Source organism: Girardinichthys multiradiatus, chromosome 3 (assembly GCF_021462225.1).
Source record: "Girardinichthys multiradiatus isolate DD_20200921_A chromosome 3, DD_fGirMul_XY1, whole genome shotgun sequence".
Lineage (NCBI taxonomy): Eukaryota > Metazoa > Chordata > Actinopteri > Cyprinodontiformes > Goodeidae > Girardinichthys > Girardinichthys multiradiatus.
The window spans coordinates 30,036,713-30,050,279 of record NC_061796.1 but is presented as its reverse complement, the minus strand read 5'-3'; the positions used below and the strand labels follow the sequence as shown (position 1 = coordinate 30,050,279).

The window sequence follows — 13,567 nt, the reverse complement described above, 5'->3', positions numbered from 1 at the left end:
TTATACTATTTTTTACAGCCCTTCCTCATCTCACCCATGTCCTCATTCTTTGTTTTGACTGCACCTTTCTTTCTTTATTACTATTTAAGAACCTTAATATTCCAACCAATCCATCTAATGCTTCTTTATGACATCTTAATGTATCTTCCTTGTTCCTCATGTCATTTAGGATATCCCTGTATTACATCTGTCCTAAAGTGCTAATCACATGTATCCTTTCAAATGTAGTCAAATCTGTGTTGTTCAAATTTACTTTAACAACAGCATCAATTCATTGCAACATCCTAACTTATTCTTACCAATGTCCATTTTATTTATTTCTAATTTCAGGGTTCTAGGATTGCGAATTCCTAAGTTGGTAGTGATTTTTGTCTACTGAGACAGCACCCTTACTCTGAGAACACTTCCACTTGTCTTCTTTTTGATTAAACCTAGTAAAGTAACATTGTTTTAAAAGCGCTTTTCTTACAAGCCTGCAAGGCACACTTGACATGATTGTTTGAATATGCACTGTAACTTGAAAAAGCCAAAAGCAGAAACTTGTTTTCAGGAGGTAGTCTCCAGTTTTGCAAACCATCTGCCGGAACAAAATGAAACAGTCACTGTGACATCTCACTTTGGTGTTTCTTCACAGCAAACCAGCATTTTATACTGACATTTCAAGCCCCTTTTACTTCCCTCTGGTCATTCAAAATGGTCCCAATCTTTGAATGTTCAGAGTATCTTTTTTTTTATTTATTCTGGATTACAGTATTAAGGCAAGAGACAATGCCAATTAATTGGGCTTCACTTATACACATTAAGATGAGTACTCACATTTCTCTCTCTTTTCTTTGGATTGATTGAAATTAATTGAAGCGAAACACTTAGCCTTGCACACAATATAAGACTAAAATAGCTTTTTTTTCTCAAAAATAAATCATGATGTCACTCGGAAGCTTTCTAGCATGCAAGACACAAAATGCATTGAGATACCCTTTACTGATGATTATTACTTAAGTATTTGACATTATCCATAACTTGTCTTTCTAACTCAAGGCATCCAACACGGACTATAATTACACAAGTGGAGATGAGAAAGTTTAATTTTGCACCATTATAACTCTGCACTGTCCAGTAATTGCAGTAACGCTCAAGAATGAACTTGTCTGATGTGTTTAGAAAAATTACCCATTAGAAATAAAGCCCTGTCAGTTGTTTCCCTCTTCCTTGATCTACAGCTCAGACCTCTTGAACCATTTTACAAATACATACAGCTGTGTGCATGCATTGTCCTCCAAGCCTCTATCACACATTTAATCCCCAGGACATTGGTAGCGTGCACGCACACAGACTGCATGAATAAAATAAATTTGTATATGAATGATGCACAGAAATATTTCCCTGTTGCTTCTACTTTATCTTCTCTCCCCTCTCTCACACCCACAGACACGTAAACACATCTATTCAGTCGACGTCTACTACAAATGGTTTACTACCTTCATGAATGTTCTCACATAAATATCAGTAAGGTCAAGCTTTCATGTGGAAAGGTCAGTCTGGGAATCATGCAGGTGGGATTGATATAACAAGTATATGGGTTTATTTCAGTCGGCCTGTACTAATTTGACGTGAGTAAATGAAAAGAGCTCTGTAAGGAGGCTATACAGTTTGCATGCACACTGCCAATTCTAGAATAAATGCTGCTATGAAGGTGGCCAAGGAGCAAGAATATTTAATTTTCTCACTTTGACACCCGACATGTTGTACAGTGGAGTCTGCAGCACCTCTCACAGACCGTCTCCTATGCTTCCAGACTGAAAATTGCAACAAATTGTCTACTCAATGTAAATTATTTTCAGTAGTTTGTTTTCCCCAATGCTCTGTCGAAGTTTTCTCACAATGCACAGCCTGAGGGATTATGCTATTGGGTTTATTTTTTAAGATGAATTATTATAAATTCCTGCTCAACCTTTTACAGACATCCAGAAACTGTTGTGGATTTTGGTACAAGGAAAACAGCCTCTGTATCGAATCACTATCAATGAAGCTTATATAGGAATGAACCACAATTTCCATTTACATAACATACAGTGCAGCCATGAATCAAATGCTTGGCTGATTTAACAAGCCCTGAGATTGAAAGCAAAAACAAATTAGATGAAATTTCTCAGCAGATCTGATGAGCCAGAGGAAGTACATCTCGGAGTAATAAGAATTTATTGGAATCATATTAAAGTACTGAAAAAAATACTCAGTTCCCCCCTTTCTATGCTGAACCTGTAGCAGCAAAGTTGCTGTTGCTTCTATGCTCTGTTTGCACCACAGCTTCCATTCATTCCCTCATTGATTGGCTAGACACTGGGATCACCTAGCCAGATCTAAATCAGTCACTAATTAAAAGAGCGAGATGAAAAGCAGCCGACGGTGCAGCCCTTCAGGACCTATAAGGTGAAACATTTCGTAACAACTCAAAACGAAGCTGCTTAAGACTCTCCCAGCAAGCTCTGCATAGTAATGATTTGCAGTCTTATTCAGGGGATAAACAGATTAAACCTCAGCTGATAACTATTGTATTTTTGTGCATCCAGGTGCATTCACAAACAAGTTGGCATTCAAGGATAGTGAAGACTTTGCTTGAATAAAAAAACTTTATTTATACCAATAAAATTAGCTCACTTTTTTAGTAGGAATTGACACATTTTAGCAGAAAAGCTCAGTTCTAACTATGATGAGTAACAATAATAAGGGGATTTCTGCGCTGCATTCGCAGCACATCTGGCTCAGCCCTGAATGATAACCAAAGGTGTTAGTGACACTTCTGTCAGCCTGTCCTATAAACACTGGCGGATAACTTTGGCACAGTCTACTTCCAAACTGACAGGATCCCAACAGGGGGAGAAGATGCTGAGGACTCAGACCAGTGAAGATTTTTTTCGAAGCCTCAGATAATTGTCTAGCATATGAGCTGGTGAGGGGTAGGTAAAGGGAGGGATGTCAGATCCTCTCTGAATCATCCTCACATCACCAAATCAATTAGCTCGTTAATCTTGTGATGTTTGTTTCAAAGCAATGAATATTAAATATCTGCCTTTTTCTTCCTCTACTTTTTATAGACTTGACACATTGAGCTGCAGCGTCTCATCAGACAGCCGCTGGGCAGCAAGTGACAGCCACAACTTTTTACGCTGATACCATGCAGAACTTAAATCATGGAAAGCAGGGAAAGAAATATGAGATATTTTTAACAGCTATGATTTTGCTTTTTTAGAGAAAACAACAGCACAAATAGCAGCACCGCTGTTGACAGTTACATCAAATTAATAATCCATGCAAACAACTGATTCAGGTTATTAAAAGCAAACCATTCACTGTTTGTCGGCATCTAATTTGTATGTTTACTAAATCAATAAATGATAAATGATTAGGTCTAATGCAATTCATCTGGACAGCATTAGTGGTTAACCAAGGCATGAATGATGACTCAACATTAAAAAGCTGCTGAAATTAAACAAAGGCCAACATCACTCTTGAGGATGAAACATGACTGCTCATACACAGTATGCTCTGACAAATAGAAACTTAATAATCCTTTAAAAGGCATTCATAGTCCTCAAACTTTTCAATTTTGCCCCATTAAAACCACAAAAGTCACTGTACCTTATTTGAATTTTGTGCCACAGACCAATGCAAGGAAGTGCATTCAGTGGAAGGAAATTGGAACATGTTTCACAACACACCTTATAGTAATATATAAAAAGTGTTGCATGCATGATACGACTAAATGAAATCCAGTGTGAACAACTGCTAGCACTTCCCGTGTGTAATTTAATCTTAATTAAAATTATGTAAGACCTCAGTGGTTTGCTAGAGAACATTAGAAACAAAATGTAACATGAAGACTTTGACAAAGGTGCGGGGATGTTTACAGTATGTAGTGATAATCAATCCAGTCTGGCGCAGCTGGACACTTTTCAAGACATGCTTGGTAAGGAGAGCATTAATCAGAGAAGCAGTAAAGAGGCCCATGGCAACTCTGGAGGAGCTGCAGATATAAACAGCTCAGGTGGATTATATGTTGTGCACTTCACAAATCTGTTTTTTATGCAAGAGTGGCAAAAAAAGCCATTTTTGAAAGAAAGTCACTGGTGGACACAGCTAACCAAAAAGTTAGCTTTGCTAGCCCATATTCCACTAACTAAAATATTAGCTTTGCTAATGCTAAACCGCTAAACAGATAAATAAAGTAGCGGAAGCTAACTGCTACCCACTAAGACTACTGTCACTAAGTCTCCTTCTATAACTTCAAGAATAACTAGACTCTTTGTAACTGCAATTGAAAACTGCTTTCAGCTAGTTGCTGCCACGTCCCACAATGATGTCTTGTCAGGCATACACATAGTAAGCGAATAGCGTGCCTGACAGCCTCTTGGACACCTGCTCACAACAGAAATAAACTTTTTCAAACTTGTGAATTTTGTTAGCGGACTTGAAGTTGGTGAAACATAATTTAGCTGAAGCTTTATGGTCCACTAACGGTTTCCAAAGTAAGCAAAATTGCTAATCCGTTAAACAAAAAAATTGTTCTGCTATTAGTTTTTACTGGATTAGCAGAACCATGCCAATCAATGGGAAGTCATTAAAAGTCCCAAACCATAAGCCATGTAGGGGACACAGAAAACAGGTGGAGGAAGATGTTATGGTCAGATGATGGTCAAACGTACATGATTTGGCCTACAGGCCAAGTGCTGTATGTGGTGGTAAACCAACAGTGCACATAGGCCTGAATACACCAATCCCAAAATAAAACATGGTGGTGGCTGCCTCATGCAATGAGGTTGGTTCTTTAGAACTAACACAGGGAAGTTGGTCAGATTTGATAGAAAGTAGTATGCAGCTAAATACAGGGCTATGCTCGACAAAACCCTGTTAAAACCTGTTGGTGACTGGGGTGGAGATTCACCAGGACATTGAGCCTAAGCTTCCACCCAGAACTAAAATGGATGGTTTAATTCAAAGCATATCCATGTGTTTAGAATGGCCCGGTCAAAATCTAGATCTAAATACAATTGAAAATCCTTTGCAAGAGGTGAAAATTTATATTTACAGACGCTATCCATCCAATCTGAAAATGCTTGATCTGTTTTCCAAATGGAAAATGGCAGAACTTTCAGTCTCTGGATATGTAAAGCTGAAAGAGACATACTATAAAGACTGATATTTGTTTGTAAAACATTTGTCCTTTTCATTTTACTTAACAACTATGTGCTACTTTGTGATGGTCTGTTAAATAGAAAAAAAATAAAAAACAAATTTTACGTTTGTGGTTGTGACATAACAAAATTTGGAAAATCTTAAAGGTTATGAATACTTTTCTAAAGCACTGTAAATTGACAGAGCTGTAAACTGCGAAGTTAATATTTGAATAAAGATGAGACAGAACATCCTGTGCCAACAGCTGTTTTCCGTGCTATTTCCCATCATTGCTCAGTGCAAAATGTGTGAATGAGTGCCTCTGTTTCCCAAAGTAAGTACCAAGAGCTTCCTCCTATAACAAAAAGTATGTGACGGCTAACTCTGAGTAGATTACATCACAATCAGCCTGATGAGTATGATTAGCCCCGGATTAAGGTCAAGATTATTTCTCGGCTCATTTGAAGACATCACTATGGAACTGTAATGACAAAATTTTAAAGTGAGCTTTCTTGCCAATACTTACAATAGTAACAAGAAAAATGTTTCAATGTGAAAAAGAAGTCGCTCAAACAAATCTTGAAGAAATAAATTACAATCAGCATATCAGCCTATTGTTATTGTCTGTGTCATAAAGGTTGTCAGTACTCACAGGGCTAGTTTTAGAAGGTGATTTACACACAGAGATGGAGCACAAACAAAAATTTTTATTTTTGTGTGTAATTTTGCACCTGGTACCTGAACGTTATACAGGGCCATACAAAAGTATTCATGCCTTTTACATTTGATCACATTACAATAAAAACATTAGTTTATTTTATAGGGGATTTTATGAAACAAACCAACGCAAATAAGTGGAAGGAAAATAATACGCTTACAGATACAATACTGAAAACGTATGCTGTGTATTTGTATTAGGCCTCCTGAGTCAAAACTTTGCAGAACCACCTTTTGCTGCAACTATAGCTCCAAATCTTTTGCTTTACACATGAAGAAATAGTATTTTTTTGCCAATTCTTCTTTGCAAAAGAACTTAAGCACAGTCAATGTCTGTAGACAGAAATTTTTAAGTGTTACAACATTAGATTTGCATTAGACATGCTAAATATTGAATTTGTTTTAATCTAAATTATTCCATTGTACTACTGACTATATGTTTAGGGTTATTGTCCTACTGAAAGGTAATTCTGCACCCCAGCCTTAGGTCTTTGGTAGCTTAGCAGGGTTATTTGTTTTTTACAGTGATACCCTCTATTTAGGTCCACCCATCTTTTAATGTATACTGACCAACTTCCTTGTCTCTGCTAAGAAAAGTATCCCCACAGCATAATGCTGCCTCTACCACATTCCACAGAGGGTCTGGTGTGTTCAGGATCTTCTGTTACACATAGCATTTTGCATTCAGGTTAAAATTGCTATCGTGGTTTCAGGGTCGCTCTTCTATAAAGGCCAGATTTGTGTCAACAGATTTTTATACCTGAGTTGTGGTTCTTTGCGGCTCCTGCAGAGTCACCACGGGCCTCTTGGCTGGTTTTCTCTCCTAATGGGCTCCTTGTGTGGCCTGTTAATAGCATTGTCTTGCCAAACTCTTTCCATTTTCGGATTATGAACTGAACAGTGCTCTGTGAGATGTTACAATCCTGTAACCTTGCCTTACATTTCTTATCCCTTACCTGTCTGCTGTTTCTTGATATTCATAATGATGTGTGTTTACCAATGTTCTTTAACAAACTACTGAGGCCTTCAAAGAACAGTTTGATTTATATTGACATTAGTTTGCAAAGAGATGGACAGTGTTTACTAGTTAGGTGAGTTCTGAAGACAATTGGTTGCACCTGACTTCATGTAGAAGAATTTGAGTAAAATCCAGTTTTATTTGTAAAAAAAAAAGTTTAAAGTCATGTATCATTTTACTTCTGCTTTACAATGTATGGTGTATCATATAAAATCCAGCAAAAATTCATAGAAGTTTTTCGTGTGATGTGACAAAATGTAAAATAGTTTAAGAGGTATAAATAATTTTGGAAGGCAATGTGATTCCAGCACATTCACTGCAGATCAAAACCAGCCTTGAAGTTCTTTAAGACTGATGTAGGGTTAACAAAGATGGCCCAGCATGCAGCACAGGCAAGTCCCACAGATGCACAGGATTCATGACACCCCAGCTCTTTTTGACATGTGACATGGGCTGCAGGCACTACCTAACACAGTTCTTAAAACTGCCCCCAATTCCTCTTTTTAAAAACTACTTATGGTGTCATTTCCTGTCCCATCCATCATCATGAGTGACCACAAATGCCATGCAAAACGCCATGCTCCACAAAACATTCTTGTACATCTTTTCATCCTCTTCCATTATTTATCTTAATTCTGTTTCCCCTTTGTGCGTGCATGTGTCAGTGTCATTGCAGTGTGAATGTAAACAGTACATACAGTGTGTGAGTGTGCGTCCCATGGGGACAGTCCCAAGGTCCTCTCTCATCCAAAATGGTGACTTGTGTTTGTTTCTGTGAAGCAGTCATTGTTTGTGCATATCTTGCTCTTGTTGTGTTAGTGCTTGTGCCTGTATAAATACCCATGGGGCTCTCCCTTGAATATACTTTCTATGAGTTGTGTGACTGTCTGTTGCATGCAGCCATGTGAAGCTGTGTGCCTTCTAGCTGCTTATTCCCAAAACACGCCGCAGGGCTATGGCTCAGGTTTGTGCGTGAGCATGTGTGTGCGTGTGTGTGTGTGTGTGTGTGTGTGTGCGCGCACCTGTTTGATTGTGAGTGTGGGTAAGAACTGCTTGCTAAACGGTCCCTTGGTGTTGTGTTTGATTGTACCTTTGTGTGTGATTTTGTTTATCATTCTACCTATCCAGTCTATCGGAGTGTCCAATTAAGTATCTATGCCTATCTCCACCCGTTTGTTAAGAGACATCCTGTATTTTATATTAGTTTGTGTTTGGATTTCTTTGTTTTAGCCAATGCTCTAATTGCCATAAACTTTAATATCTAATAATTGTGGTATTGTTTCACACATTCTGCAGGAAAAGTGACATGAAACTTGAAACTGTTTCAGTAAATTAGTGCAGGTAACCTACCTACTTGGTCCTTAAAGGGTTTTTTCTATTGCTCGTCATCATAAAATACTTGATAATCAGAGATGCACTGAGACTTGCCATTAGATCAGAATAGGATTATTTTCATCTGGATTAGCCCTTACTGGTAACTGTCTCATTTGAAAGTCAGAAATCAGATTTTTTTTTCCCATCAATAAACACCATATTTAAGCTCTGACAGGTCACACTGATCGATAACAACCTTAAGTGTGAATTTTTTATAGTGAAGAAATAATACTCAAAAATTGCCTGTTTTTAGGATCAGTGAGTTGTTTGAGATATTTCAAAGGAAACTATTTTAGACAACAAATTTAAGCTGCAAGAGAGCAAGACCTTCAGCAGATAATAGGAAGACTGAACATAGAAAAGGAAAGTTACTGTCTTCATTATTTTGGGATTTCCACCTCTGTCCGTCATGGAACATGCTGGATTTGAAAATGGTATCCTTTTAGCGTAAGGATCTACATTCACTATATAAATAATAATCATCACAATATTATGATCACTAATAGGTTAGTAACACTTCATCTTGTTACATTAAAAGTCCCGGTGTCATTTAGGGCTTTAGAATTATCAAGTTTGAATTTGAATTTACAATTTGGCTCCAAATTATCTCAAAACAATGCAACAAAAAAAAAAAAGAATATTAAAAAATAAAAGTATACTGTTACATTGCTCTTTAAGTGCAAAAAATACAATGTCCAAACCCAAACAAGTTGTCATATTAAATAACCATGATATAGACCAATATATTCGTGACTTCAAACCTTTGCCCTCAAAAGCAGCTGTTGTAAAGCAGCTGTTGTCTTGGTTATAGATAATGTTCTTATAATGACAAATATCTAACTGCAGTAGGAGAATTTATTATTTTTCTGCTTTAGATAAAATCAATATATCATGTTATAAAATTTCATTAAAAAGTGTTCAGTAAATGCTATGAAATCATAGTATTCACTATCATGTGAGAATTTCATACCACCTCATGCCTCTCAGCAGTGACTCGAAAACAAAACACAGAGGATGAGAAGCACACTTAGCTTCTGAACTCCCAAGATATCAATCTAAGATGTCTTGTGGCATTTGTGGGAAATAAACCCTCGGACACCCAAACCAACAATTCCCTCTGCCGTGTAAGGACACCTTAAGACATAGTTTGTAAGAAACCTCCTAGTTCTAGAGGCAAAATGGGAGATTATTCCTTTGTACTATAATGCTGCAACAAGCTTGTCAAATTCTGTTCAATGTAGAGATGATAAATAACTTTAACTGCAAAATGTTCAGTGTAGTCAGAAAAATGTCATCACAACTTCACAGAGTCAAGCATGACATCTTGCAAATGTCTTTGTTTGAATGATTACTCTTCTATTAATACAAATATTAAAATGCGTAAAAACACCTTCATTCTATTGCTTCTAGTTCTGAATTTGATAGCTCACCGTTATGAAGTCTATTGGTAATATAAAAGCCTGACAAATGTTCATTGTATTTACTCATTTCCTTTAATATTGTTGAGATTTTTATTAAGATTTGTGAGTTCGTTTTTACTCTGTTGTGCCATTCTTTGCTTCTATCATTTGAACAATTTAATCATTTTAATCGTTTCTGCCACTGGTTTTTACAACAGATAAATAATGGTGACTGAATTTGATTTGTTTTTAATAACCAGACATTCAGTTTGTGGTGCTGTAGAAATGATGAACCAGGAAAGACCTGACATGAAAGATGCTGCAGAACTGTGGCTATCTGGCAAACTAATTATCTCAGCTTTAACTGCACGACTGCACACACGGTTCTTCCTCAGAAGGCTTTCTGCCTTGGTCTTTTAACTGCCAGCTCTTCAACTTTTAATTTTTACATATGGAAAAAAGTTGCATTGACTGTTGGATGCATCATTTTATGGCTAAACTGGACACTTAGAGCGAGTTTGGGCAATAAAACCTTAAAATGCTATCTGCAATTAAGACTTTGGTCGTGGATAACAGTCTGCCAATCTGTGTCCCCAGCTGCTTTCAAAGGAGGGGAGTCTTTTCCAAAATGATGCGGATTTATTTAATGAGTTCAAGTGAGAGATGGTATCAGAGGAAATAGAAGATTTGTAGTTAAAGAGTTTGACATCTGTTGCTGTGTCTTCCAAGCAAACTGCAGGGAAATAATTGCTGAAATACATTCTTGTCACACAACTCCTCACTACGAACTCCATAGTTCCAATAGTCTGCAGAGGAGTCCAGAGATGCACCCTGGGAGAAGAAAGTACAGTAATCGCTCCAAAACAGCCGCCTCTGATCTCGTTAAAGGCTAATTGATGTTCTATGTTAACGAGCTTTACCTTAATTAGTGGTATTAAAAGAACACTGGGTGGCACGTGTAGAGAGGGTGAGAAAACAAATGTGGGGGTTTAGGTGGGCTGCAGGATCGAGGAAACAACCCACATCGCACCCACTATGAAAGGAGGGGGAGGCAGTAGACCAAACCAGTGCAAAGGAAGTCATAGGTTGCAGGGGTGAAAGAGAATGGAAAAGAAGAAGCTGGGGTATTGGCAGAAGAAAAACAAGCAAATGAGGGGAAGGAGAGTGAGTGGGGGGAGGATTGAGCCATAAGCTCCAGGCTTTTCTGAGCTCAAGTCAAAGAATCAATGGGATGAAATTGATGAGGAGCGTGGAGTTGGACAAAACAAGCTCACAAATGTTGACTCTGTTCCTCACATCTCTCCAACAACTTCCACCCACTTTGAGACCCAATTCCATTCAGCTTTACTTTGACCCCCCTCCTCATGCCTTCTATCCACGTCCTCGTTCTTGTCACACCTTCTGACTGATTCTTTAACCCCCCCTCCCCCCATTACAACAGCTGGTACAGTACAGATCTCTGGGCGACTGTTCAGCAGAGAAGGGGACACTGAAGGCAACACTTCAGGGGCAGCAGTGCATGCAGTACACTGCTGCAGTATGCCTGCATGTGTGTACAATTTCAAAAAGGGGGGCCTGTGAGGGAAAATGATGAACTGAACAGATCATCTGGGAGGGAAACGAAGGAAATAAAAACATTAGTTTCAATTGTGCATCCAATAGCTTCCTAGTGCAGGCCTATAAATTTGACATTGTCACTCTCAAGCACTGCAGTAAATCCGTGAGAGTAGCAAACACTGTGCCTCTCCATTTTACAGGTCAACATCATTATGTTCTCCCTTGGTGGTCTTTACAGTCCAAGACCCCACCTCCTCCTTTTTTTATATTAGAAAATTAAACAGAATCACGCCTTATTGGCAAGAAAAACTTACTCTGGACAACCAAATTGAGTAAAAATGTCTCTCAAACACACACATACACACACACTCCTTTGGAAAAAAATAAAATAAATAACAAAGCGTCGGTTCCAGCTGTCTGAAGATTCTTCGGTGGCAACAGAGGGGATTACCGTGGGCCGCCATACGCCCAAATATTCAGCGTATCGGGATATAAATAGATCAAGAGGGGGGAAAACTGATTGGCAATCTTGCAGTGGCTTTTTAAAATGAAGCATACATTCACGCACCAAACACTAAGCTGGCATGTGGAGAAAATGAGCATCAATTAAAACATCCGCAGCAAAGTGAAACATGAAAACTGTTGCCAGTTTTTCTCCTTAACTGAAACTCTGTCTTTATCACCAAACATTTCCAGAAAGACTGGATCGGTGCAGCCTCAATGTTCTTTGGTGTGCATGATTAATTGAACTGCCGGTAAACTGTGTGCGTGAGCGTCTATCCCATCTGCGTCTGTGAGTTTTTCGGGCGCAGCAATGACAGAGGGGTCAAAGCCCGGCGCGCCGGCCGCTTCCAACCTCCATCTCTCCATCACAAGCGTCCCTACATACGGATGCCGACATCCGACTGCTCATCTATTCCATTTCTCAAAGACGCGCAGCATCCTCTCACTGCCCGAGCCGCAATTAATCTAAAGCAGCAGCAGTAACAGCAGCAGAGAGTCTGTGTGCGTGTTTGGAGCAAAAAATGCGCACAGCAAATATGAACCATATCAAACAAACATGTACTTACTGAATTTTACCAGCCTTTCCCCCCTCTCTTCCTGCGTCCCTCCATCCTTTTTCACATCCTTGCTTTTTGAGGTATCCGTTTTGCGGGTGTCCCTCTCCACCACCACCACCACCTCCACTGCCGCCGCCGCCACACACGCGCGCACACGCACACAGACACGCACGTTGTGAAAATATATATCTGTATAAATATATATGTTCTACATGTATTCAATTTCTCCCGATCTCTCTCTTCACCTCTCTCGCTCCCTCTCTCCTCTCTCACACGCACTCTCTCCAGCTCTCCCTCTTTCCCTCTTCTTTTGTTAAAATTCAGTATATGCGCCCCGTCACCTAGCAACCGTCAACCTCCCTCTCTCCCCCTGCATCTCTCTCCTCCTCCCCCTTCCACCCTCCCTGCCTCTCTCCATCTCAGGCGACACGTGTTGAATGCTAAACTTAGCGGTCCGGAATAAAATTAATAAAGGAATGGGACGCTCTCTCTATCTCCCCTCATTTCTCAGTCTCCTTCCACGTATTATAATACAATATAAATATTTACTAGAACCACTCAGCCCTCTCATGCCCCCTTCCCTTTGCGTCGCTCCGCATTTCCCCCTCGTTCCCTCCCTCCATCATCTATCTATCTATCCATCCATCCACCCATCACCAGCTCCCTCCCTCCGTCCCTCGACGTCCTGCTTTTTTACCCCCCTCTTTTTTTACTGCTGCCTCCTATCGCCTCTTTCTGCTTCTCCAAGCAAAACGGAGGCGCCACACGAGCGGCTGTGGATCCACATGTGAGTGTCACCCAGGCAGCTGCCTGGTGCGTCTTAGCATGGACAGCCGCAGCTTCATAGCCTTCCTTGTGTGCGTGTGTGCATGTGGATGGATGACTGAAGGAGCATGTATGCGTGCCATGCAGGCGCAGTTTGCAGTCAGTGCAGGAAACATGCGGTGTTTTAGTGCTGCAGTTCAGATTCTTAATGTCGGTGTTTCGGGTGCAGAGTGTAAAATAAATTTGACATAACTTTTCTCGTCTGTTAGAGAAATGCAACAGGAGATGCATTGCTTGGGGTGTATTTTTGCTTCTTTTCATCCAAGAGTCTCTGCCAGAGGGAGAAGTGCAAGAGAGAGTGTTTGGTCTGGGATGTGGTAACTTTTATTCATTTGCATCAATGGTTCTCAGAGCACATTTTTGCATTAAGGTACAGTTGCAAGGTACAGTTAAGCCCAAATGTATTCATACCCCTGGCAGATTTAGATTTACAATAATAATTT

General features: G+C 39.4%; 1 protein-coding gene across 2 annotated transcripts in view; it reads right to left on the bottom strand.

The window, feature by feature from the left end:
• The window catches only part of LOC124865443 (glutamate receptor ionotropic, NMDA 2D), a 105,065-nt gene extending 92,452 nt beyond the window's left edge, over window positions 1–12,613 (bottom strand). For both annotated transcript variants that reach the window (XM_047360528.1, XM_047360529.1), the window contains exon 1: window positions 12,309–12,613. The gene's annotated coding sequence lies outside the window, so the exon portion shown is untranslated. The remainder of the gene's footprint in view (window positions 1–12,308) is intronic.
• Window positions 12,614–13,567: the final 954 nt, after the last annotated feature.